At 37.1% G+C, this 22,589-nt stretch overlaps 1 pseudogene; it reads left to right on the top strand.

The window, feature by feature from the left end:
- Positions 1–1,051: 1,051 nt before the first annotated feature.
- On the top strand, positions 1,052–1,731 carry LOC128052030 (uncharacterized; annotated as a pseudogene).
- The last annotated feature ends 20,858 nt before the right edge of the window (positions 1,732–22,589 follow it).

Here is a 22,589-nt window from a genome sequence, read left to right as displayed (position 1 = left end):
CAGGAAACCCTGGTTCCATTCCTGGCTCAGGAAGATCCACTGGAGAAGGAATAGGCTACCCACTCCAGTATTCTTGGGCTTCCCTTGTAGCTCAGCTGGTAAAGAATCCACCTGCAATGCAGGAGACTGGGTTTGATTCCTGGGTTGGGAAGATCCGCTGAAGCAGGGAGGCCACCCACTCCAGTATTCTGTCCTGGAGTTATATAGTCCATGGGTCACAAAGAGTCAGATGCAACTGAGCACCTTTCACTTTCAGAAAAATACGTATATATATATGGATGGATGGATATAACACTGCTGGCATTAAATAGGATTAATATGGAAGGGAAAATGAAAGCAGTCATAGAAGTTGTTTGGAAAACCAAGCAGATTCTGAAATTTTGGTGAAAATTTAAAATTGAACTATTTTTAAAGAATTGCAGTTCTGGAAGGACTTCATCAAGCCAAGAGCTTGATGCTTTGGATTGAATATATATTTTGGAGTTAGATTGTTTTAAGTGAAACTCATGTTTAAAGTTGGACAACCAATTTCATATTATTTATTCTGGCTATTTTTCTTCCTTCCCTTCTTCCTCAATCCATCTCTCTTTCTTTTACTGGTACACTGGAATCGCAGAATTTAATTAAAATATATATTTTTTTCTAAATACTTTCATTACTGGTTCTAGCAAAGCTCCTTTCCCTTTTTCTTGTTGCCTTTCCACCTACCTGAAATGTATGACTTAAATCAAATCCCTTATGATTATACCATGGAAGTGAGAAATAGATTTAAGGGACTAGATGTGATAGAGTGCCTGATGAACTATGGAATGAGGTTTGTGACACTGTACAGGAGACAGGGATCAAGACCATCCCCATGGAAAAGAAATACAAAAAAGCAAAATGGCTGTCTGGGGAGACCTTACAAATAGCTGTGAAAAGAAGAGAGGCGAAAAGCAAAGGAGAAAAGGAAGGATATAAGCATCTGAATGCAGAGTTCCAAAGAATAGCAAAGAGAGATAAGAAAGCCTTCTTCAGTGATGCATGCAAAGAAATATAGGAAAAGAACAGAATGGGAAAGACTAGAGATCTCTTCAAGAAAATTAGAGATACCAAGGGAACATTTCATGCAAAGATGGGGCTTGATAACAGACAGAAATGGTATGGACCTACAGAAGCAGAAGATATTAAGAAGAGGTGGCAACAATACACAGAAGAACTGTACAAAAAAGATCTTCATGACCCGGAATCATGATGGTGTGATCACTCATCTAGAGCCAGACATCTTGGAATGTGAAGTCAAGTGGGCCTTAGAAAGCATCACTGCAAACAAAGCAAGTGGAGGTGATGGAATTCCAGTAGAGCTGTTTCAAATCCTGGAAGATGATGCTGTGAAAGTGCTGCACTCAATATGCCAGCAAATTTGGAAAACTCAGCAGTGGCCACGACTGGAAAAGGTCAGTTTTCATTCCAATCCCAAAGAAAGGCAATGCCAAAGAATGCTCAAACTATCGCACAATTGCACTCATCTCACATGCTAGTAAGGTAATGCTCAAAATTCTCCAAACCAGGCTTCAGCAATACATGAACCGTGAACTCCCTGATGTTCAAGCTGGTTTTAGAAAATGCAGAGGAACCAGAGATCAAGTTGCCAATATCTGCTGGATCATGGAAAAAGCAAGAGAGTTCCAGAAAAACATCTATTTCTGCTTTATTGACTATGCCAAAGCCTTTGACTGTGTGGATCACAATAAACTGAGGAAAATTCTGAAAGAGATGGGAATACCAGACCACCTAACCTGCCTCTTGAGAAACCTATATGCAGGTCAGGAAGCAACAGTTAGAACTGGACATGGAACAACAGACTGGTTCCAAATAGGAAAAGCAGTACGTCAAGGCTGTATATTGTCACCCTGCTTATTTAACTTCTATGCAGAGTACATCATGAGAAACGCTGGCCTGGAAGAAACACAAGCTGGAATCAAGATTGCTGGGAGAAATATCAATAACCTCAGATATGCAGATGACACCACCCTTATGGCAGAAAGTGAAGAGGAGCTAAAAAGCCTCTTGATGAAAGTGAAAGAGGAGAGCGAAAAAGTTGGCCTAAAGCTCAACATTCAGAAAATGAAGATCATGGCATCCAGTCCCATCACTTCATGGGAAATAGTTGGGGAAACAGTAGAAACAGTGTCAGACTTTATTTTTTTGGGCTCCAAAATCACTGAAGATGGTGATTGCAACCATGAAATTAAAAGACGCTTACTCCTTGGAAGAAAAGTTATGACCAGCCTAGATAGTATATTCAAAAGCACAGACATTACTTTGCCGACTAAGGTCCGTGGCTATGGTTTTTCCTGTGGTCATGTATGGAAGTGAGAGTTGGACTGTGAAGAAGGCTGAGCGCTGAAGAACTGATGCTTTTGAACTGTGGTGTTGGAGAAGACTCTTGAGAGTCCCTTGGACTGCAAGGAGGTCCAACCTGTCCATTCTGAAGGCGATCAACCCTGGGATTTCTTTGGAAGGAATGATGCTGAAGCTGAAGCTCCAGTACTTTGGCCACCTCATGTGAAGAGTTGACTCATTGGAAAAGACTCTGATGCTGGGAGGGATTGGGAGCAGGAGGAGAAGGGGACGACAGAGGATGAGATGGCTGGATGGCATCACGGACTCGTTGGACGTGAATCTGAGCGAAGGTGATGGACAGGGAGGCCTGGCATGCTGAGATCATGGGGTCGCAAAGAGTCAGACACGACCGAGCAACAGAACTGAACTGAACTGAATCTTGCTGAAATGCTATGAATCCTAGCAATAGCTAAGTAGAAATTTGCTTCCTGCCTTGCTGTGAATTGGCTGATGTGACAGCAGCAAGTGTCAGAGCTGGCATAGTTGGGTGCTCCAAAAGTTATTACAGTCCGCTAAGCCACCTTGGCCATGGGTCACTGGGTGCTCATTGATCAAGCCCTAATAGCCTATTTAGTCCTTTTCAAGTCAATTGCAAAATACCTACTTTTGAAAAATAGGAGGCCAAGATAAAATCTGGACTGAGAATTTATACTATTTGCCCAGCTAGACACCTGTTTCCCATTAGTCACTGACAAGCATGATATAGACAGTTGCTTGGTATCATTCTCTAAATTATCACAAAATTCCACTTACATGGCACCTGTTATTCTCACTAAAGCTACATGTACTATCTGTGTATATAGAGGGGAAATGACCATAGAGATACAAAGAATATTGTATACTTTGTGATGGTAATTGATCATAGGCAAGTAGACCTTTTGATCAGTTCTTTGTTGCTGAAAAATACCTAAATATAGCTTTTCTTCATGTTTAATTTTCTGAGAAGTCTAATATATTAACTTCAGAGTTTATGAGCATACAGGTCACAAGTGAATGTGACTAACACTTCCCATCCTGTATCCTGCTGTGGCTCTGAATGCTCGTGTATAAGCATCACTACCAGGCTCTCCAGGAGCCAGCAGCATGTCTCTCTCCCACTCTCTATGGCAGCAGCAAGATATGTGAGCAGTGAAGCTGAGAACAGCCACTCTCATCCTCAAGAGCCAGGGAGATCTGAACAGGATGGGATACCTTACCTGAGCACAAATGCCCTCATTCCCCTCCTATTTGTTTATTTTTCAATTATTATATGTGATTAAGAATGAAATTTGAAGTGTAAAAACACATGAGAAATATTTGAGTATATATTCACTTAGAAATTATTTACCAACATCTATTAATTAGAGAACTCATTGAAAAAAATGTTTTTATTTAAATCCATTAGGATTAAAGTGACAAACTGATAATATCACTTACTGCCATTTTATTTTGCCACTGTCCTTTTAATTAAGCTCTAGTGATATATTAATTCAATTCCAAAAAACTTGCTCTAAGTCATCTGAACATCTTTTGCCAGGAATTGATTCTAATAGACACCCCTTTTGTAAGCATATATGTTACTTTCACACATTAAAAAAAAAAAATCCCAGACAATACATGATTAAATGCATCCTGCATTTCCTTATTGCTATTCAGTTGAATTTTGCATCCCCATTTCTAAAAAGAACATATGTTTTGTAATGCCCACCTATTCAACATTATACTAAGACTTCAATGAGGTAAAAGAGTAAAGTGAAATAAAATAAATAAAAAGTAAGGCATACCATTTGAAAAGGAAACTATAAACCTACTTTTATGTACAAAGATATGATTCAGTATTTAGCAAATCCTAAGAAATTCACACACAGAATTTCTAGACCAAATATGTGATAGGATCAAGGTTGCAGGAACAAATTAACATACAAAAAAGGAATAAAAAATGATTTTGATGAAAATTCAAAATCACATTACAGTAAAAATTACTTAAGAATAAATTTAACAAAAAGAGTAAAAGACATACACTAAAAACTGCAAAATATTGCTGACAGAAACTGAAGATGATTTAAATTAATGGAGAGATTTATTTTTTCATGCTCTCAAAACTTTATTAGGTAGAGTTTGGGCAAAGGAGAAAACCTCTGAAATAGTCAACCACTCGGTTCAGGATGACCAGAATAAAGGGGCCTTTGCTTGGAGATGCACTCTCACCAAGATGAAAGCATGTCTTTGATTTCTTTTAAGGGAGCTTACTGGCTAAATACCCCTGAACACAAATTCAGATTATTGTTAAAATGGTCAGCCAGAGAGGGTGGAAGACTGGGTTTTATTATGCTAACAATTCTTGCCCACTGCTCACTACATGCAAGTTTTCTAAAAACCACAGCAGGCCTTTTTGTTGTTGTTGTTGCTGTTACTGAGATTGACAAGCTGAAACAAAAACGTGTATGGTTTAAAACATCAGTGTGATACCACTACTCATCTATTCACAATGGCCAATATCAAGAACATTAACAATATCAAGTGCTGGTAAGGATGTGGAACACTCTCATTCATTGCTGGTGGAAATGCAAGATGATAAAGCTGCTTTGGTAGAGATTTTGGTGGTTTCTTGCAAAACTAAACATATCCTTACCATATGATGTAGCAGAAGTACTTGGTATTTACTCAAAGGAACTGAAAATATATGTCCATACAAACTCTGTACACAGATGTCTCTAGTTGCCTGTTTCTTTTCAAGTTGACAAAACTTGGAAATGACCAAGATGTCGTTTAGTTGATGAATGGATGGATAAACTGTGACTACAACCAGACAATGGATTACTACATAGCATGACACTAGCATGTGTAAACTAGATAGCTAGTGGGAACCTGCTGTGTAACACAAGGAGCTCAGCTTGGGGCTCTGGTGATGATCCAGAGGAATGGGATGAGGGAGATGGAGAGTAAATATTTATACATATAGCTGATTCATTTTGTTGTACATAAAAACTAACAACAAAATTGTAAAGGAATTATACCCCACTCAAAAAAAGAGTCAGAAAAAAAATAAAAAGAAATCCACTATCAGGCCATTAAATGACATGGAGGAACCTTTAAACAAGTATTTCTAACTGAAAGGAGAGAGTCTGAAAAGACTACATAGTGTATGATTCCAAATCCATGGCATTCTGGAAGAAGTAAAACTATAGAGACAATTTAAAGGTCAGAGGTTTCCAGGGGTTAGTGGGGAGGGAGAAATGGACAGGCAGAACACAAAGGATTTTGAGAACACTAAGACTACTCTGTATGAAACAAAAATGGCAGATACATTTGGTTAAACCAATGGGCTATTCAATACCACGAGTCAATCCCACTTTGGACTCTCTACTCCAGGTGCTATTTATGTGTCAATATAGGTTGTCAATTACAACACATGGTCCACTTTGGTGGGGGATTTTGATAATGGAGAGTTCTATAAATGTATGGGGCAGGAGTTATATCAGAAAACTGTACTTTCTGCTCAGATTTATTGCAACCTAAAACAGCTCTAAAAATAAAATCTAATAAAAATTATTAGAAAGACAAAGGGCCTGTAACAGCCAAAATAATTTTGGGACAAACAAACAAATACCATGTTATTTCCAAACTTAGACTGGTTCCAAATAGGAAAAGGAGTACGTCAAGGCTGTATACTGTCACCCTGCTTATTTAACTTATATGCAGAGTACATCATGAGAAATGCTGGGCTGGAGGAAATACAAGCTGGAATCAAGACTGCCTGGAGAAATATCAGTAACCTCAGATATGCAGATGACACCACCCTTATGGCAGAAAGTGAAGAACTAAAGAGCCCCTTGATGAAAGTGAAAGAAGAGAGTGAAAAAGTTGGCTTAAAGCTCAACATTCAGAAAAACGAAGATCATGGCATCCAGTTTCATCACTTCATGTCAAATAGATGGGGAAACAGTGGAAACAGTGGCTGACTTTATTTTTCTGGGCTCCAAATCACTGCAGATGGTGATTGCAGCCATGAAATTAAAAGACGTTTACTCCTTGGAAGGAAAGTTATGACCAACCTAGACAGCATATTAAAAAGCATAGACATTACTTTGCCAACAAAGGTCCATCTAGTCAAGGCTATGGTTTTTCCTGTGGTCATGTATGGATGTGAGAGTTGGACTATAAAGAAAGCTGAGTGCAGAAGAATTGATCCTTTTGAACTGTGGTGTTGGAGAAGACTCTTGAGAGTCCCTTGAACAGCAAGGAGAGCCAACCAGTCCATCCTAAAGGAGATCAGTCCTGGGTATTCATTGGAAAGACTGATGTTGAAGCTGAAACTCCAATACTTTGGCCACTTCATGCAAAGAGTTGACTCATTTGAAAAGACATTGATGCTGGGAAAGATTGAGGGCAGGAGGAGACGGGGACAATAGAGGATGAGATGGTTGGATGGCATCACCGACTCAGTGGACATGGGGTGGGTAGACTCCGGGAGTTGGTGATGGACAGGGAGGCCTGGTGTGCTACGGTTCATGGGGTCATGAAGAGTCGGACACAACTGAGCAACTGAACTGAACTGAATAGCATAAAAATAATTACATACATCAAGAAAACAAATTTAGTATATTTCAGTTCAGTTGCATTTAACAAAGGCAGGAAGGTAAATCAATGGGAAAGAATGTCTTTTCAATAAATGGAACTGAGATAATTAAATATCTATACTTTATAAATGAAATCACAGCATACATAAACATTAACTCAACATGGATCACACAACCTAATTTTAAGAGTGAAAACTATGAAATTTTTAGCAGAACACATAAAAAAAATCTTTTGACCTTGGATAAGGCAGCATCTTTGACATGATTAAAAAACATAAACCAAAAATAAAAAAAGCCCAATATATAAAATGTTGGAGAACATTTTAAAAAATATTAAATGCTCTTCAAAAGAAACACTCATAAAAAAGATAAACCAAATATTAGTATAAATATTCTCTGATAATATATCAGATAAAGAGCAATATATAGATAATATAAAGAGCAGTTACAACTCAATAATAAATAGACAATTCAATTTAAAACAGGCAAAGTTGTTGAATAGATATTTCACTGATATATTACTTGTCAATTAAAAAATAAAAATATTCCTAACATTCCTAATCATTAGAAAAATGATAATTGAACCACAGTGAGATAACATGCTGAACACACTAGAAAGGTTATAATGAAATGACAGATAAAACCAAGTGTCAGCAAAAATGTGGTGATAACAGAAAATCTCACAGATTGCTTTGGAAATGTAAACAGTACTTTCATTTTGGAAATAACTTTGGCAGCTTCTTTAAAAGCTAAACATAAACTTACCCTGCTGCTGCTAAGTCGCTTCAGTCATGTCCGACTCTGTGTGACTCCATAGACGGCAGCCCACCAGGCTCCCCGTCCCTGGGATTCTCCAGGCAAGAACACTGGAGTGGGTTGCCATTTCCTTCTCCAATGAATGAAAGTAAAAAGTGAAGTTGCTCAGTCGTGTCCGACTCTTCACGACCCCATGGACTACAGCCTACCAGGCTCTTCTGCGCATGGGATTTTCCAGGCAAGAGCACTGGAGTGGGGTGCCATTGCCTTTTCCTAGGAGACAGCAATTCCACTTTTAACTATCTACCTAAGAAAAGTGGCAATCTATGTCCACACAAAGATGTATTTGTGAATTTTCATAGCAGAATGTTTTCATTATAACTACAAGCTGAAAACAATCCAGTTACTAATGGAGATGAGAATATATTTTATATACCTACAATGGAATGCTACTCAGCACTATAAATGAATCTACACTCAATATATTGGGTTGGCTAAAAGGTTAACTCAAGATTTTCTATAACACCTTAGAGAAAAACCCAAATGAAACTTTTGGCCCATCCCAATACATAGAATATCTAGTAACTGCAAATGCATGAGACAGGCTTCAGATCTGCAATTGTTTATGCCTGGGAATGGGAAAGAAAACTACCTGTGAATGGGTACACATGAACTTCTGAGGGTAAAGGAAAAGTTCTGAAGCTTTCTATGGTGACAGAAAGTTCTAAAACTTTCTATGGTGATAGTTGCACAACTAATACATTTACTAAAAAGAACTGTCACACATTTCCAATAGATAAATTTAATGGCTAATAAATTATATTTCAAAAAAGTTGCTAAATATCAAAGTTTCATGTACAAACAAATTTAAAAACCTATAAACAAAGAGATGAGTGTGGATTTTAAAAAAAATAGCATCCGTGAAAAATATTTAAAACATGAGATAAACTAATGGTAAGTATCCTTAATGCACATAAAGTCTACAAAGCATATATGATGGCTGAGATATAAATCATATGCAGAGATAACAGCAAAATAGAGTCATCTTAGAACTCCAAGGGGGCTGCAAACTTTCAAACTTTGCTTTCCTTTACCCAACCCTCCTCTCCATTTTTCTTCTAAAAAAACATGAAGTTAGTTAGTCAGCTGCTGTTAAGTTGCTTTAGTCGTGTCCAACTCTGTGCGACCCCAGAGACGGCAGCCCACCAGGCTCCCCTGTCCATGGGATTTTCCAAGCAAGAACACTGGAGTGGGTTGCCATTTCCCTCTCCAATGCATGAAAGTGACAAATGAAAGTGAAGTCGCTCAGTCGTGTCCGACTCTTAGCAACCCCATGGACTGAAGCCTACCAGGCTCTTCTGTCCATGGGATTTTCCAGGCAAGAGTACTGGAGTGGGGTGCCATTGCCTTCTCCTGTTAGTCAGCTGCATTTATCAATTCCCCTTATACATGAGACCTTACTCTAAATTCCTAAGAGCAAACTATACGAAGGCCATTCTCTAAAATATTTATATCCATGTTTCATTTATTGTCAGTAGAGATAATAAGTAGATGAATAAAGAAGATTACTTCAGGTCTTAATTAATGTCTTGAAAATTAAAACAATGATATTATGGAAAACACTGGATGGGTTGCTTTTTAACAGGTGGGCATGAAAGACCGCAGTGAAAGGAAATACTAGAATTGATGATGAATGGACAAAGATGTGGTACATAGTTACAATGGAATATTACTCAGCCAAAAATGAATGAAATAATTTTATCTGTAGCAACACAGATGTACCTAGAGATTGTCATACTGTATTAAGCAAGTCAGACACAGAAAGGCAAATACATATGGTATCACCTATATGTGGAATAAAAAGAAATGGTACAAATAAACTTATCTACAGACAGGAATGGAGTTATAGTTGTAGAAAACAGACTTATGGTTGCCACAGGGTAAAGTAGACAGGGTGATAAATTGAGAGATTGGAATTAACATACACACAGTACTATGTGTACAACTAAAGGGAACTAATAAGAACCTGTTACATAGCACAGGGAACCCGAACCAATACTCTCTAATGAAAGAAATGAGAAAAGAATCTAAAAAACAGTGGATATATGTATATGCAAAACTGATTGCTCTACACCTGAAATTAACACAATACTGTAAATCAACTATATTCCAATAAAAATTAATTTAAAAAAATTGAGGGACAGCCTTAAAAGAGGGGATAAGCTTCCCTGGGTTCAGCAGTAATGAATCCCTGTGCTAAAGTAGGAAATGTGAGTTTGATCCCTGGGTTGGGAAGATCCTCTAGAGAAGGAAATGGCTACCCATTCCAATATTCTTGCCTGGGAAATCCCGTGGACAGAGGAATCTGGCAGGCTACAGTCTCAAAGGGTTGGACAAAACTTAGCAACTAAACAACAACAACTTAAAAGAAGGACAAGACTTTCAAACAGAAGAAAACTGAATGCAAAGTTTCTTAGAAAAGACTAAATTGAGTGTGCTTTGAGTATCTCTGAGGTGAGTGAATGATGGGGAGAATGAAGTAGGATGATTCAGTTCAGTTCAGTCGCTCAGTCGTGTCTGACTCTTTGCGACCCCATGAATCACAGCATGCCAGGCCTGCCTGTCCATCACCAACTCCCGGAGTTCACTCAAACTCATGTCTATTGAGTTGGTGATGCCATCTAGCCATCTCATCCTCCATTGTCCCCTTCTCTTCCTGACCCCAAACCCTCCCAGCATCAGGGTCTTTTCCAATGAGTCAACTCTTTGCATGAAGTGGCCAAAGTATTGGAGTTTCAGCTTTAGCATCAGTCCTTCCAATCAACACCCAGGACTGATGTCCTTTAGGATGGACAGGTTGGACCTCCTTGCAGTCCAAGGGACTCTCAAATGTCTTGTCCAACACCACAGTTCAAAAGCATCAATTCTTCGGCACTCAGCTTTCTTCACAGTCCAACTCTCACATCCATAAAAAAACATGTTATGTAAACTAACATCAGGAAAAAAATTTTAATGTTCTGTTTATTTCCCATAGTCATCAGTAACATTGACTGGAAAAATTTAGGCTTTTGGATGTTGGCTTTGTGATGCAAACTATATAAAGATAAATAAAATATAAATATTCAGGATAGATATATGTGCCAGATATACATGTATACATAAGATGAGTGTGTGTGTGTTCACTCACTCAGTTGTGTCTCACTCTTAGCCTACCAGGCTTTCTGTCCATAGGATTTCCCAAACGAGAATACTGGAATGGGTTGACCATTCCTGTTTCAATATATAAAACATATATATATTTTTTTTTTATGCCATGTATATGCAAGATATATAGGTAGATAAATATCACATTTTACATAGAGGATAGTCCTTTTTATAGGTAGAAACACAGATTCTGGAGCAGGTCAAATAAGACTCTTGACAAACCAGTTTCTACTTGCTGTCTAGCTAATTGTTGCTCTATCTGTTTCTTGTACTTTCTACTACCTAATAATGGATTTAAACTAATTTTTTAAACTAATTTCCATTCTATTATGGACTTATATGGCCTTTATCTTCTCATGATGAATGTTAAACAGACTGGCCCTCCCACATTATGCTGCTTTAAGCACCCTTTTGTTGCTGTTCAGCCACTAAGTTGTGTCCGACTCTGAGACACCATGGACTACAGCATGACAGGTGTCAAGGTTTGTCATAGCTTTTCTTCCAAGGAACAATCGTCTTTTAATTTCATGGCTCCAGTACAATTTACTTTATTGAGCATCCATTTTATCACAGTTTTTGGGAAAACATGATTTTAAGTGTTTTCTGAGATGTGAAAAGCAATACCCCTTTTAACTTAATCAATAAGCATTTCTATCAAGTTCAAGAAGCAAATTATTATAAAATGTTATTCATGGAATGAAATAAATAATTTTTTCTGAAAACTTCAATATTTTTATCTTTTGGGCTTAATGTTGCATGATGCATTAAGAGCTAAAATTGGAATGTCACAATTATTTAAGCAATGAATTTACACACACATGTGGAAATATTATTTTATATGATTTGTGGCTTTTCTTTTTATCTCACCAAGTTCTTTTCTTTTTCCATGCTCATGAATTTGAATACTGAGTCAAATTCCTAACACTTTAAATGAGAACTGTTTAATACATGAATTAGAAAATCTGTATTTCTCACACAAAGCATCTGCTTCAAAACTCTCTTTTGGTTATGAACTATAGTTATGTTCTAGGTCATAATGTCAGATAAAAATAGTCCTGAAATACCTGAGATTCAAAAGAGACCTAAAGCAAAGTTGTTCTATTCAAAAACTACTAATATTTCCCATTTTAATAAGACCTATGGTATATTTTTTATGTGAAAGGTTGAAAGAAATAGGATTTAAGTAAGAAATAGAAATGTATCTGTTTCATATTCCTAAAATCCTGGTTATTCAAAAAATTTCATTGATTAATCCATAATTTGTCTCAGAGTTATATATTGTATAAATCCAGAAAAATATGATTTCATCAAAGAAAGCAACAATTTGAATGGACATTTGGGAAGCAAGTTCATCTAACTCATTATCCTTTTCTCCTTGGCCTGCTGGAAACACAAAGAGGCTTTTCTCTAATATTCACTGTCAGAACCAGGTCTAGCTCTTGGAAGTAAAACCCACTGAAGTGTGGACTAGGTTTCCTGGGGTTTAAACTCACAGACATGTTCACAGTTAGATTCTAGCAATTCCTCAAGGCAGCTTGGAGTTCCCTTTCATAGAACTGATTTCTGTGGAGTTCATGGGTCATTACTTCTGGAAACTGTGATCCTCAGTATTTGCCTGTGATTCTTTTCAAGTTGGAGGCAGCCATTTGTTCCACGACTTAACTTCTCTTCTAAATCCATAGATGTTCATTATTCAGTTTGTTCTGCTTGCTACATCTTATTAGGACAGAGTGGAATTTCTAAGGTTCTTTCATGCCAGACCAGAAACTGGAAATCCCTTTGCCCAACTTTGAGTTTTAAATAGTTTACTAAAAATGTTCAAGATGGTGCCCCGTTTACCCATTGTCATCTGTTTTCTTGAGTTTCTTCTGAGATGTTTTCATTCTTCCCATTTGTGTATTAACATTTGCCTCTTGCATCATTTTGTGTTTTAAACACATTCTTGCCAGGAGCCACCATGGGAGATCCCACCCATGACAAAGGTCATGCAGAGAAGACCTGATAGGCAAAGGCGAATCAGGATTTGAGGGGCTCCTTGGACCTGCTCAAGCATCTACCCCAAAACCAGAATATGTCTGTCTTACTATTATGTGCCTTTCACCAACTCTCCTGACATTAACAGGGGGCTGTCCCCAACCACCTTTCTCTGGAGAAAATCAACTTAGGCTCTAGCTAATAAGTCTCTTTGATATGATAGGAGTATTTCAAATCAAACCCCTCTGATGGCTTTCTAACTTGTCTGACAGGTTTATCCAGACTCTTGCAGCTACACATATGATTATTCACAGCTTCCCAACTGTGAGAGGCATGGGAAGCCTAAAAATATAGAACCTTTCAAAGAGTTAAAAACTATTAGAGTAGTACTGGTGTAGGATTTCATTGTTGAGCCAATGCTTGCTGCTAAGTTCCCATATCTCTTATCCACTGTGCACCTGGGAGTGCATTAGTTAACATAGTTGGAATGTAAGAAAAACAAGTGTAGCCTTGGAATTAACCACATCAGACCTTTGAGCTAATTGGTTCTTTCTTTGTTGTAACTCACTGCACCTTTGCTCTGTGAGAAATGTAACTCTGTTTGATACTTTCTGAGGCTGACATAGATTAGAAATATAAAGAAAAAACACTTTGAGGGAAAGTTAGTTTTCTGGTTGAGCAGCCTTTATCAAAAGAGTGTCATAAAATGTCCACAGGCCTCCAAGGCCAGAATATAATGTACACAACATTGTTTATGGGAAAGGTATGCAGAAAAAATCCTGGTTTCGATAAAGACAAAACAGATGTAATGTTTGGGCTGATTCTGCATGACCTTGCATCTTTCATTTCCCTCTATGTACAAGTCAAGTTATAAAAGTCCCTTTAGAAAATAAAGTTACAGGCCTCGCTCACTGAAGCTTGGTCACCCCGTGTCTTTCTTTCTTCCTTTCTTTCTCTCTCTTACCCTCTTTTCAGGCTGATCCCTTGGAGCATAGAGGCTCTCTGCATTCACTTTCCTGCCTGGGCTTCTAAGACCTGAACGGGAAGGTGCTCTGCATCTTCACTCCCTTGGGAGACCGGGAGGGTGCCTGCAGCCTACATGAACAGAGCAAGTCCCTTGTCTTGGGGCTTATTCTGTGTAAACCAAGGAATATCAGCCTCTTTCTCTCCCCTATATTCTTATCTGCAACATTCTTTCTTTATCTCTCTCTTTAAATCATTTGCCGATGCCGTCACACTTCAGATACCCTGGATCACACTTCAGATACCCTGGATCCAACCGGAGCAGGACCCCGGCACATTCTCTCTCTCTTACACACACAGACACACACACAGACACACAAGTCTCTTTATCTTTCTCTAAATATTTGAGGAAAAATATATGTTGCTTAACTTTCAGTCAAGTAACAAAGTATATAGAATGAAGATTATTTTCTATTATATTTTCAAAGAGTATACTTAACCTGTAACTTATTTGAGGATGCTATTTAGTGAATATGCTCCATCAAAATGATAAATTAGGAAAGGAGAGAGATTCCAGAAATAATAATGCAACGTGTAATGCAGCCTGATTAGACATCCATATTGCAACTATGGAAACATCAAAGCAAAAGATGGAATAAGCAAACAGGAAAACAAGGAATCAGTAGACTTTTTAACACATTTCTCCATGTGGAAAATTACATTGAGAAACATTTAATGAAGCTGTTAAACAAAGAAGAAGGAAACTAGAGACCAAAAAAAAAAAAAAAGAAGAAAAAGAAGAAAAATGGGCACTAATGGAATACATAAAAATTAAAATCTAGAATCAAAAGCAAGTATAATCATTAGAAACATTTTTCTTTTAGAAGTGATCAAAATTTGGGATGGACATGTACACACTGCTATATTTAAAATGGATAGCCAGTAAGGACCTACTGTATAGCATAGGGAACTCTGCTCAATCTTATGTGGCAGCCTGGATAGCAGGGGAGTTTGGGGGAGAATGAGAGAGAGATCTGGGGGAGAATGTATACGTATGGCTGAATCCCTTTATTGTTCTCCTGAAAGTATCACAACATTGTTTGTTAATCAACATTGTTTGCTATACCCAAATACAAAAAGTTTTTTTTCTTTTTTTTAATTTAACAAATTATTATATTTACTTATTAGAGCCATGATATCATATTGGGAAGATAAAAGTGGGAAAAGAGAAGGGCAAAGAAATGTAAGAAAAATAGGTTTAAAGGAGTTAAAATTCTTAACTATTGTAAGATAAATAAAAAATATAATGTCTAAAACTGGCAACAAAATTTTCAGTATATTCACTTAAAATGTGGAGAAAACTGTAAAATATAATAGCTATTATTATAAAGATTGCCTCTGGGTAGAAGCAGGGCAGAAGGGACACTGTTAGAAGCTTGCTCAATTTAGGTTAGCAACCTAGCAGGAGTACCATATAAAAATTTAAGTATATATGTGTAAATTAAAATAATAATTAAAAATACTTCTCAGATAGCCAGGTAAGGAATCTCTCATTCAGAATAGATAGTGGCATACCTCTCTAGTTGAAACTTGATACTCATAACTTCTCCATTCCAATCATCATTTTTACTTTTATCTAGATTTCTAAAACTAGATTAGTCTTAGGCTTTCATCCCTGCTTCCTTAATTTTGGACAGACAATGAGTGTGTGTGTCTGTGTCTGTGTAAGTAAAAACAATACAATAAATGGTTGTACGTTTTGCTAAATGTTTGCATTCCTATAACTGACCAGTATATAGATCAATGAATATTAAAAAAAAAAAGAGTCATTCCTTTTATTTATCAAGAATAACTAGACATTTAACTGTAAATATATCTTAATTCATTGCATATTACTTCACTTAAAGATGGTTTTGTTCCCTTAGAAAATCTTTTCAGAGTGCTTCAGTTAACAACTTTATTCATCTTTGTAGGTATGCCTCATAAATATGCTCAAATATTAAAATTTCTAGAAGTATAATTATTAGTCAAGGACATGAATTTCTAAATTAGATTTTAAATGACTTTTATAAATAATTGTAACAATCCATTTCCAATCAACACAGGCAGATTAGGCAAGTTGATTGCCTCTTTCCATATACTCTTGCTGTTACTACAAAACATGTAAATATAAGCCCATCTGAGAAGTGAAAATAGCATCTAATTTATTATATATTTACTTAAAGATGAGTGAAGCTGAGATCCATTTAATATATTGAAGAGCTTTTCTTATTCCTATGAAATTTGATTTATATCATTTATTAGGTTGTATGAGTTCCATTAATTTCAATGCCAGCCTCACTGTATAACAAAGTACCTTGTACAATGTTTGTTTTTTCCTTGTAGTTCCGTACCATTCATTTCTGTTCATATTGATCCTGATGCCTATTTTTGTTCCACTTCCACTCAGCTTTAATCTATGCTTTTTTATGCTATATTGTCTAGTGGGGCAAATTTCCTTTCATTTCTCCTTTTTGTTGGCATTGCATGGAAGTGCTTCAGGAAATCATTAATATTGTGATTAAACTTATTATTTAAACTTAAGTTATGTGGTATGTTGTATAAGCAGAGATTTTCCTCTATACTTTATTGAGTTGCCTGTATTAGTACTTTACTAACTGTATGTCTCAGGAACAATAAAAAGAAGTTGGGGAAAATCTAACAATAACTTTATAACTGAACAAACATAAATACCTCAGATCAGCTCTCAAACCAGCAGTTAGAGCCCTGCTCTCCAGTTTAAAGCAGATAAACCTGACTTTAAATTCTAGTTGGACCATTTAATAACTCAGCATCAAAGGGGAAATGGTATCATTTATTAGGATTCAAGTTTTCTTACCTATAAAAGGGAGATAAAATATGTTGCTCAAAAAGCATGCTATATGTATGAAGACAGTGTCAAATACAGATAAAGAACTGACATTTGAAGATAGACATCTTAGATCAACTTCTGGTTCTAGCTCCCATTACTCTGAGCTTGTTTAAGTCACTAGGTCAAAGTCTTGTCTGTAGCAACTTTTAACTCTGTGATCAAGGTAAAGAGTATGTTCTCTAGTAACTTAATGTCCTCACTTATAAATGTGCAAATAACTAAAAAGTACTTAGATTAGGGCATAATGCTAAGTACTCAATAAATGATAACTCTATTCCGGCTTGACACTCTTTTGACATTTATGTTTGTTTTTCTTAAACAGACAAAAAATCAACAAGTTAACAAAGGTTTCGCCCTGTTGTGATACTTACCTGTGAGTCCACAGTAAAACACTTCCTGCTCCTAATACCTGGAAGAAAAGTACATCTGTGACCTATAGGTTGGCTGATCCCATGTGAGAAAATCCAACAGCCTAGCTCCTCTTATTATGAACCTTAGGACTTCAAGTGAAATTCACTTATTGTATTTTCTTTCTTATATAGAAAGATGAAAATGAGCTTGGTATTAAAGATAAATATAGAGAGATATATAGTACTTTCTTCTACCTCTTTCCAATGTCATTTAAAAAGAATTATGTGTATATTTGTGTGTGTGTTACTGGGGAACAAAAAGCATATTGACTGATCCCCTACATTTGGCCGGACTTACAGAATTGGTATGTTACAAAAGATTAGAAAAGAATGATGATGTGAGTTGGTTTCAAATTTGTTTTCATATTGGCTTGCTCTGAAAGCAGGCAATAAGAAGTGCACAGTTACAAACAGCAGGCAGCCTGTTGTGCCTGGTTGCCACTTCCTCCCTTGTCTCTCATGCTGCTGCTGCTGCTGCTGTGTCGCTTCAGTTGTGTCCGACTCTGTGCAAGCCCAAAGACGGCAGCCCACCAGGCTCCTCCATCCCTGGATTCTCCAGGCAAGAATACTGGAGTGGGTTGCCATTTCCTTCTCCAATACATGAAAGTGAAAAGTGAAAGTGAAGTCGCTCAGTCGTGTCCAACTCTTCGCGACCCCCTGGACTGCAGCCTACCAGGCTCCTCTGTCCCTGGGAGTCTCCAGGCAAAAACACTGGAGTGGGTTGCCATTTCCTTCTCCAATGCATGAATGTGAAAAGTGAAAGTGAAGTCGCTCAGTCGTGTCCAACTCTTCGTGACCCCCTGGACTGTAGCCCACCAGGCTCCTCTGTCCATGGGATTTTCCAGGCAAGAGTACTGGAGTGGGTTGCCATCTCCTTCTCCATGTCTCTTATGAAGACATGCCGAATGCAGCACTCTCCACAGCTCAGCTCCACTAAGTCAGAAAATCTGTGGACTTGCAGCATACACAATTTACTTACATAATAACTGGAAATAAACCTTCTGCCAGGCCACGTACGCCAAACTTAATGTTCAGGTTATCCACCTTGAATGTCTTGTTTTGCCTGCTCAGAGTTCCTCTGCCCCTAACTGCATTCATGGCACCATGACAAGAAGTTTCTTCTTTATATTCACCCGGAGGTTTTCTGTGATCAGGCCTGACCAAAGCTCAACAACCTCAGGCTCAGTTTTTCCATCCCAGGACACAGTTAGGCCATGTGTTGCTTCACAGCAAGAATCCAAATCAAATAAGGATGGACAAAGTCTTTTGTATAGGTGACTCCTACAGTTTCTTTCAAACATTGAGAGAGGAAAAGAAGAAAACATTGCTAAATGTGCCTCCTAGAGCTTTTCAGAGTGCTGACCTCCAAACCCGACCCATCTGAAATGAAACATCCATTACCTTTACTCTAAATCTTTCTGAACCCTATGTGACAGAACCAGGAGCTTTGTGAAAATTGATTTTTGCCACAGTGCTTACACCTGGGTACCACTTGCTTATTATTTTGAACTCACTTGAGGCTTGAATCAATCATTTGGGGTAACTGAATAGTTGAACAAAGAACTTATATACACAGTTAAAGCAAACCTATTCTTTTTTTTCCTTTGCTAACAATGTGTCAATAATATGTCCAAATTAAATCTGATATTTATTTTGAGATTTCAGAAGTTTTATAAGTTAAAATATTGTACACAGATATATTACTACTAGCCTATCATCAAAGTCCAAAAGCTTCCTCATAGTTCAGTCGGTAAAGAATCTGTCTGCAAAGGAGACCTGGGTTCAATTCCTGGGTCAGGAAGATCCCCTGGACAAGGAAATGACAATCCACTCCAATATTCCTGCCTGGAAAATCCCATGGACAGAGGAGCCTGGCAGGCTACAGTCCATGGAGTTGTAACAGTTGGACACGACTTAGTGACTAAACCACCACCAAAGTTCAAAAGAAAAACTATCACCAGATGGACCAAAATACCCCCCCCCCCACTATATTTAGAATAAATTATGGCCTACAAGTATTATCACAAGATCACCTTATGACCTGAAGACACACACACACACACATATGTATGTATGTATGTATGTATGTATACACACACACACACACACACACACACAGGACAGATATGAAGGGTTGTAAAAAAAACCCACAACACATTAAGAAAGAAATTGAAAATTTTAAATCTTGGGAAATAATATGTATATAACATTTAAAATCTTAGGAAAGATACTCTTGAAATGGAATGTGAAAGATGTGAAATTTGTATAAGGATGTTAAAATGCCTTATGGAAATCAAAGTCCAGGATTCAGATAGCTGGGCCTGAGAAATGACTCCAAATCTAATGAAAGCTTGCTTTCTATCACCTGACTCCTTCCCTAAGTACATTTCTACTTCAGTCCTTTCTCCTTCATCACCTGATTTACTTTTCCAGAAAACATGGTCAAAGAAATAGTCACTGATAGCTTTAAATTGTGCCAGTTACAAAAACAGAAAGCAAGAGAAAAAATAATTGGCTAAATTTGAGTCTGAGATATGCCCTCCTCACCAATCCATATGTGAATGAATTGGAAATAAAAGAAGAAAAGAAGAATAAGAAGAAAACAAAACAGGAGTCAGTTCATGATTCATGAAAGACCAAACAACAGACATATCGCTTTTCGTTATTATGAACCTCTTATAGCCGTGACAACCTTGTCACTTCTACTGCTATCCGCCAGGCTACCAATGACCCCCCACCCCAAACCTATCTTGTGTATTTAAAAAAAAAAAAAAAAGTATGACTGAATCTGTGCATTGTGTTTGATCCTACTTAAGGAATATAAGTTTCTTCTTCAGAAGTCTCCTTTTACTCAGGTAGAGTGTCTTGGAAGATATTAAAAGGTCACTGGTATCATTTTAGGTCTTAAATCAGTGACTCGGCACAAAGGTCAATGTTATCTTTTAAACAAAACATGGCAGACTTTCTAGATTTCATGTTGAGTTCCTACTTACTGAGATCATCATTCAAATATACTAGAAAGGGAACCATAGCAAAGATTTCTCCCTATACAAACCCTTATGTACATCTACAGAGTCCCGTCTGGTGGCTGTTACCACTGCTCTGAATATCTTCTTCATGGAAGACCCAGAATCATCGTTTCACTTTACAAAACCCCTTCACATATGTATGTATCTTTAAAATAGGAAGGTGATTGTTTTCCAGGTTTGCAAATGTATCATTCAGTATATAACTGGATCATATAAACAATATTTAGGTGGAAGAGTTCAACACATGTTAGGAGCGTCAGAAGATACTTTTAAAGCACTGACCAATGAAGAATCAGAAGGTAATCTAATTTGGTAGGTTGGTGTTTATCAAGATCAAATCTATTTATTCTCCATTAATCATGTTTACATAAATAAAAATAAGTACTTCAGCACTTCCATTAGGAATCCATAAAGAATTAATAGAACGTCAAATCCCTAAAAAATTCAAGGCTATTAAATAGGGTATGCAAGCCAAAAAGCCTCTCAGAAGTGACTGATGCTATCAATCTATGTAAATTCAGTAAGACTAGTTATTAGGTTTGTTCTGGCTCACCACTACATCCCCAGTACTTAGTGTATACTCTGGGAAATGGTAGATATTTAATGAAATGTAGAGATAAACAAATACAAGAAATAAGAAAGCTAAAAGTAATGAGGGAGAGGGTGACATTGAAGAATCCACTCATTATAACTGAAGCTTTATTAATAATTGAAGTTCCTAGACCAAGCTTATGAAGGAAGTTTCCTGAGCCTGAAAGCAGAAGCAAATATGACTTACTTTGACAAAGCAAATGTTTTGGGTTTTTTTGCAATTTTCTGAGGCTCACAGTAGTAACACAGAGAACATTCTGGTCTTGGAACTCAGCAACTATCTTTTGGCTCCCCCTAGGGTATGAACTAGGGATGTAATATTGAGGTCTTGCATTCTGAAGTACAAAGTAAAATGTATGAACATAATAGTATTGCAAAGAGTTGGACGCAACTATAGCAACTTAACACTCACACACACACACACACAAAATGTGATAGTTGAGGCATAAATGAGCTATTAATAAATTCAGTGCTGCTGTAATGATCAAGGGCATGTCATGATATTATAAAAGCAGTATTATGTATAATGCCTGAAATTCTCTACAAAGGGAGATAACTAAGCCTGACTCAACTGGGAATGTTATTTGCTCTCTCTCAACCACATAGTAGATGAGGATGAAGACTCAGAGACAAAAGAAGCATTTTTGTAAGAATCATAATAAAAAACAAAGGAGTAATATAAAAAGACAGTGACTTAATTAAATGCCACTAGAACTATTTGTATCTAATTCTAACAAAAGTAGTATTTACCAAAACTAAGTAACTGAATTACTTCTAATTTCTGAGGACCTACCTACAGCTTCCCAGGAGGCACAAGTGGTAAAGAACCTGCTTGCCAATGCAGCAGGTGTAGGAGACGTGGGTTCGATCCTTGGGCTGGGAAGATCCCCTGGAGGAGGGCATGGTGACCTACTCCAGTATTTTTGCCTGGAAAATCCCAAGCCTGGCAGACTAAGGCCCACAGGGTGCAAAGGAGTCAGGCATGACTGAAGTGACTTAGTACACATACTAAGTCAATATATATTATGTTCTTTGCTAAGTTAATTCACTCATATTTTATCAGTTCACCTTTACAACAACTCTGCTAGCCAAGTATTGATACCTACAATCGCAGAATGCAATATGTTTCAACCCATACGTGCTTCTGCATTGCAAAATAATGGTTGCGGGTTTTCAACCCGGATTTCTTATTTCAGAGTCAGTGGTTTCTTCCCTATGAGTTGTTAAAATTTATAGTTGGAGCTTTGACAATTCAGTGCTCTCTTTAAGGATAATCATCTTTTTACAAATAGCTCTGTAAATGGGTCTTTAGGCACTGTCAAAGCTCATTTAGTCAAAGATTTTGCATTTTGACTTGTTTATGTTGCAAATATATATAATTTAACAGTTCAAAGATCATATACAAAAGACAAAGAAAACAAATTAATTGCCAATTTAATTTGCATGGCCTCTAGGTAATCTGTCTTTTTTAAAACTTTGTATTATAGCAGCTACATAATATTTACAAATTGTTCTTCCCAGAGTTACTTACCATTACTTTAGTTTCCATAGGGAGTTAATTTTTAATATAACTGATATGAAATACCATCTGGTCTTCTTCTAAGAGAGAGAGTTAAATACCATATAAAAACACCTATAAGATTCAGAATGATTTGCAGAGATGGTGTATCTATCTTGAATTCTGACCTTCCCACTCCTTTTCCTTCTCAAACTGTTGCTAATTGAAAATTGAGACTTTACTTAAAGCTTGACTATACTCCATCTCCAAATTCTAGCCCACATGAATTGAGTTTGATAGCAAATTCCT

This window comes from Budorcas taxicolor, chromosome 8, assembly GCF_023091745.1.
Source record: "Budorcas taxicolor isolate Tak-1 chromosome 8, Takin1.1, whole genome shotgun sequence".
Lineage (NCBI taxonomy): Eukaryota > Metazoa > Chordata > Mammalia > Artiodactyla > Bovidae > Budorcas > Budorcas taxicolor.
This window is presented reverse-complemented; position numbering and strand designations above follow the sequence as displayed.